The 5,835-nt window shown below is 46.8% G+C and overlaps 1 pseudogene; it reads right to left on the bottom strand.

The window, feature by feature from the left end:
* Positions 1-5,485: 5,485 nt before the first annotated feature.
* On the bottom strand, positions 5,486-5,604 carry LOC136649807 (5S ribosomal RNA; annotated as a pseudogene).
* Between the last annotated feature and the right edge of the window lie 231 nt (positions 5,605-5,835).

Here is a 5,835-nt window from a genome sequence, read left to right as displayed (position 1 = left end):
GAGGCCCTACTGGGAAGACAGTAACATGCAACAAGACAGATCAAGTTTCAGTTCCTGGGACAGACAAATTTGTTGCAGCCTCACAGAAGGAAAAACAACCTCCCCAAACGCATTGATTGCATTCTTGCTATTTTTTAATGTTTTGGACAAAGGAGATCTGACATAATTTGCGTTGCCTTCGGTCCCCTGCTGACTCTCAGCCTGGCAAGGAGACCTGGTGGCAGGAGCACGAGACTGGAAAACAGGATAAGGATGGACCTGGGCAAGGTTACAAATTTGCTATCAGTGGTGCTTGGAAGGAAAAGCAGAAAGGCCGTCTGGAATTGGCGGGGAAGAGAAATCCTGGAAAGTGGCACACGATCCTTCTGGTGCACCTGCTGCATGCGGCAGGTTGGTTGGCAACCTTCAGTCTCGAAAGACTATGGTATAAGCCTACAGCACCCGGTATTCCCTGGCGGTCTCCCATCCAAGTACTAACCAGGCCTGACCCTGCTTAGCTTCCGAGATCAATCTGAGTTCCACATTTTCCATTCCCGAGCAAACTGTTGTAGCGTGTGGTAGCTGAACTACGCTCGTCATTGCTGGGGGATGATGAATTTTCTGGACCCATTTCAGTTCGGCTTTGGGTCTGGATTGGGATGGAGATGACCTCAGTTGACCTTGTGGATAATTCTACACTCAGTACAGAGAATAGGACCCTGTTGGTTCTTCTGCACTCTCAGCAGCTTTTGAAATGACTGATTATATTTTTCCAGATTGCCTGGAAAATAATTTTTACTTACATCCACATAAGATATGGAGCGGCCTTTGGGTCTCCTTGGACATACACCACCTCTTTTGGTGGCAAATGTTCGAGGAGAGAAAAGGGGAAGGGAGGTTAAAAAGTGAGGGGATAAAACCCAGCATGCACCATTGCCACTGGATCCACTCCTTCCTGCCTCCTCCCCAACCCGGTTCCTCCCATGCCCCCAGTCTTCTCCCTCCTCCTCTCCCTACCCATAGCTTGCCCCTGCTGCTGACTTAAAGCCCAATCCTATGCAACTTTCCAGCACAGGTGCAGCCTCAATGCATCCCGAAGGTAAGGGAACAAATGTTCCCTGACCTTGAGAAGGCCTCTGTGACTGCATGTCCACCAAAGAATGCAGCGGACACTCATTGGCACCCGTGCACCGGCCCTGGAAAATTGGATAGGATTGAACCCTTACTGGCTCCAGGTGAACCACTGTCATGCAGCTGGCACTTCTTGCTCTTTCCAGCAGTGGCCTGGTCATGCGTATATATGTTTTGCCATATGGCAATGTGTTTTGCCATACTTTAGTTCCAGCACAGCTGTGATACAAGGACATCTGCAAGAGGGATCTGAAGGCCTTAGGAGTGGACCTCAACAAGTGGGAAACCCTGGCCTCTGAGCAGCCCGCTTGGAGGCAGGCTGTGCAGCATGGCCTTTCCCAGTTTGAAGAGACACTTGGCCAACAGTCTGAGGCTAAGAGGCAAAGAAGTAAGGCCCATAGCCAGGGAGACAGACCAGGGACAGACTGCACTTGCTCCCAGTATGGAAGGGATTGTCACTCCCAAATTGGCCTTTTCAGCCACACTAGACGCTGTTCCAGAACCACCATTCAGAGCGCAATACCATAGTCTTTCGGGACTGAAGGTTGCCAACAGTTCCAGCAGCTCAGCCTAATCATAGGATTAGGCTGCTGTGCTGCAGTCCTAGCCACACTTACCTGGGAATAAGTCCCATTGATTAAAATGGGACTGACTTCTGAGTAGACAAGCATAGGCTTGGCCTCTTACAGTGCAATCCTATGTATTTCAATGCACATATCCCATTGTGTTCAGTGGGGCTTACTCTGGGAAAGTGTGTATTGGATTGCAGCCTTAGCCTTCAACTTGAGTGTGACTCACTCCTGAGATGTGGCTTTTGCGAGCAAGTTTTGATCTCTCAGTCTCCAAGCCCAGTCTTGAAAATGGGAACAATTCCAAATTGCCAGGGCACACATAGGGAACGAAAGCCATTCATGCCTTTCCAGGAAGTGTGTGCAGGTTGAGCTTCCTTATTCCCCAGCTGGTTATTAGCCTTCTGATCCTTATTCCCCAGCCCCTTTAATCTGGTCTGAGCTTTTGTAGACAATAGCCTACTTCATTCCATGTGGAGCTGTCATAAGGGCAACCAAGCTAGAAGCTGTAGAGTACTTGTCACCTTAAAATGGCATCAGATGTGATCAATAGTGACTCCGGTGCTCTGAGCTTCCTGCATTTTCTCATTTGAAGATACTAGTTTAACTCAGGCAACCCATTACTGGGCCTTGCTATTTTTATTCTTTTAGTTTCTAACAAGGTTTTTGTCACAGGTGACTAGCTGCAAGGCCAATGCAATAAAGAGAGTAGGCACCAAAATATTCCTTTGTAATAAATGTACATCAACCTTTGAAACATTGATTACTTTACATCCGTCTTACGGATTAGTGCCCTGAGATGGAATGGCTCCAGATAAAAGGGTTTTGTGTTTAAACAACGGTTGTTGTTGATGATGATGATGATAATGATGATGAAACCAGTGTGCGTCTGTCCACAAAAGCAATTCAGAGATATATAGGGTCAAACAGGATGTGATGAGAACTTTCTGATCTGTATTGGTGCAAGGGGGAGGGATAATTGACCATTTCCCCTACACCATTTTTCAAATGAAAATGCCCTTCTCCACTGATACTATTTGCCCGAAGAGGAAAGTTAGGGCCCTATCCTATCCAACTTTCCAGCACCGGTGCAGCCGCAATGCAGCCCCAAGGTAAGGGAACAAATGTGCCCATACCTTAAGGAGGGCTCTGTGATTGCTGCCCCACCACAAGATGCAGTGCATGCCCCATTGGCACACCTGCACTGGCACTGGAAAATTGGATAGGATTGGGACCTTATTTGTGTCCATATATAAATATATATCTTTACACCTGTCATTTTACATAGATATATATTGTATTGGTATTGGCAACCTTCAGTCTCGAAAGACTATGGTATCGCGCTCTGAAAGGTGGTTCTGGCACAGCGTCTAGTGTGGCTGAAAAGGCCAATCCGGGAGTGACAATCCCTTCCACACCGGGAGCAAGTGCAGTCTGTCCCTGGTCTGTCTCCCTGGCTATGGGCCTTCCTTCTTTGCCTCTTTGCCTCAGACTGTTGGCAAAGTGTCTCTTCAAACTGGGAAAGGCCATGCTGCACAGCCTGCCTCCAAGCGGGCCGCTCAGAGGCCAGGGTTTCCCACTTGTTGAGGTCCATCCCTAAGGCCTTCAGATCCCTCTTGCAGATGTCCTTGTATCGCAGCTGTGGTCTACCTGTAGGGCGCTTTCCTTGCACGAGTTCTCCATAGAGGAGATCCTTTGGGATCCGGCCATCATCCATTCTCACGACATGACCAAGCCAACGCAGGCGTCTCTGTTTCAGCAGTGAATACATGCTAGGGATTCCAGCACGTTCCAGGACTGTGTTGTTTGGAACTTTGTCCTGCCAGGTGATGCCGAGGATGCGCCGGAGGCAGCGCATGTGGAAAGCGCTCAGTTTCCTCTCCTGTTGTGAGCGAAGAGTCCATGACTCGCTGCAGTACAGAAGTGTACTCAGGACGCAAGCTCTGTAGACCTGGATCTTGGTATGTTCCGTCAGCTTCTTGTTGGACCAGACTCTCTTTGTGAGTCTGGAAAACGTGGTAGCTGCTTTACCGATGCGCTTGTTTAGCTCGGTATCGAGAGAATGTGTGTCGGAGATCGTTGAGCCAAGGTACACAAAGTCATGGACAACCTCCAGTTCATGCTCAGAGATTGTAATGCAGGGAGGTGAGGCCACATCCTGAACCATGACCTGTGTTTTCTTCAGGCTGATTGTCAGTCCAAAATCTTGGCAGGCCTTGCTAAAACGATCCATGAGCTGCTGGAGATCTTTGGCAGAGTGGGTAGTGACAGCTGCATCGTCGGCAAAGAGGAAGTCACGCAGACATTTCAGCTGGACTTTGGATTTTGCTCTCAGTCTGGAGAGGTTGAAGAGCTTTCCGTCTGATCTGGTCCGGAGATAGATGCCTTCTGTTGCAGTTCCAAAGGCCTGCTTCAGCAGGACAGCGAAGAAAATCCCAAACAAGGTTGGTGCAAGAACACAGCCCTGCTTCACTCCGCTTCGGATGTCAAAAGGGTCTGATGTGGAGCCATCGAAGACAACAGTGCCCTTCATGTCCTTGTGGAAAGATCTGATGATGCTGAGGAGCCTGGGTGGACATCCAATCTTGGGGGAGAATCTTGAAGAGGCCGTCTCTGCTGACCAGGTCGAAAGCCTTTGTGAGATCTATGAAGGCTATAAAGAGTGGCTGTCGTTGTTCCCTGCATTTCTCCTGCAGTTGTCTAAGGGAGAATACCATATCAGTGGTGGACCTGTTGGCTCGGAATCCACACTGCGATTCTGGATAGACGCTCTCTGCAAGTACCTGGAGCCTCTTTAGTACAACTCGGGCAAACAGCTTTCCTACAACGCTAAGGAGAGAGATGCCGCGGTAGTTGTTGCAGTCACCCCTGTCACCTTTGTTCTTGTACAGCGTGATGATGTTTGCATCCCTCATGTCTTGAGGTACTCCACCTTCTCTCCAGCAGAGACAGAGGATTTCATGCAGCTCAGTGACTATGATCTCTTTGCAGCATTTTAGGACTTCAGCAGGGATGCTGTCTTTTCCAGGTGCCTTGCCAAAGGCAAGGGATATATATATATATATATATAATATATATATATATATATATATATATATATAGATATAGATATAGATATAGATATAGATATAGATATAGATATATATAAAATTTCCTGACTTCTTGTGTGCTCACAAAAGTGTGCATGCTGTGCAAGGAGAGTGACTTATGTGTAGAGTGACTAGCATAATATACAAAGGCTGTACAAAGTCTTTAATGCTTCCACTGTGTGTGGAAGTTAAAGTGGGCATCTTAACCATTTCTGCCCAGCCCATAGGTGTACATATTTGATCCCTGTTGCATATGTGCAATGTTGAGCAGAAATGGCTTAACGTGCAATTTCTATGCCTTTTGGAGAATGAGAAACAATTGTCTGAACCAGTCCTCCTTTTGAACAAAGAGTGTTTGGACAGCAAACCCTTGATTTAATGGACCTTGATTTAACAGGCATTGGAGACAACTGATGTTTCCTAAAAACTAGTCACATATTTTTGCACAAGCGTATCTCCAGTGATTTAAACGCAATCGGAGTTTTTTGGCATTGATGGACACCCCTTCCCCAATTAAATCGAGGGTTCACTGTACAGTGATATTCAAATCTGACTCCGTAATTTGAAAACTATAAAGCAGAGTGTTCAGATTTATCACTTACTGCTGTCACTCAATCAAAGATGTGTCAGTCCAGTTACTGTGTGGCTTTTAGTCAATTAATTGATTAGTTAATATGCAATGGTTGGCAACCTTCAGTCTCGAAAGACCATGGTATAAGCCTACAGCACCCGGTATTCCCAGGCGGTCTCCCATCCAAGTACTAACCAGGCCTGACCCTGCTTAGCTTCTGAGATCAGATGAGATCAGGCATGTGCAGGGTAACAGATAATTTTGCTCATGAATAAAACAGTGGTTCTGAAGGGAGAAAGGGCATTTTTCCTTTGCTTTGAAAAGATCACCCACATGCTCCAGCAAGCATCATCTTAGAAGAGGCTTCCTTCCTGCATGAGAAAGGAAGAGAAAAATGATGCATGTCGCTCAGAATGTTTAAAAATACTTAGATTAAAAATAGTTTAAATAAACGTGTTTACATCTCCTGCCCAACATATCAAAGGTTTAAAGCAAT

Source organism: Tiliqua scincoides, chromosome 4 (assembly GCF_035046505.1).
Source record: "Tiliqua scincoides isolate rTilSci1 chromosome 4, rTilSci1.hap2, whole genome shotgun sequence".
Lineage (NCBI taxonomy): Eukaryota > Metazoa > Chordata > Lepidosauria > Squamata > Scincidae > Tiliqua > Tiliqua scincoides.
This window is presented reverse-complemented; position numbering and strand designations above follow the sequence as displayed.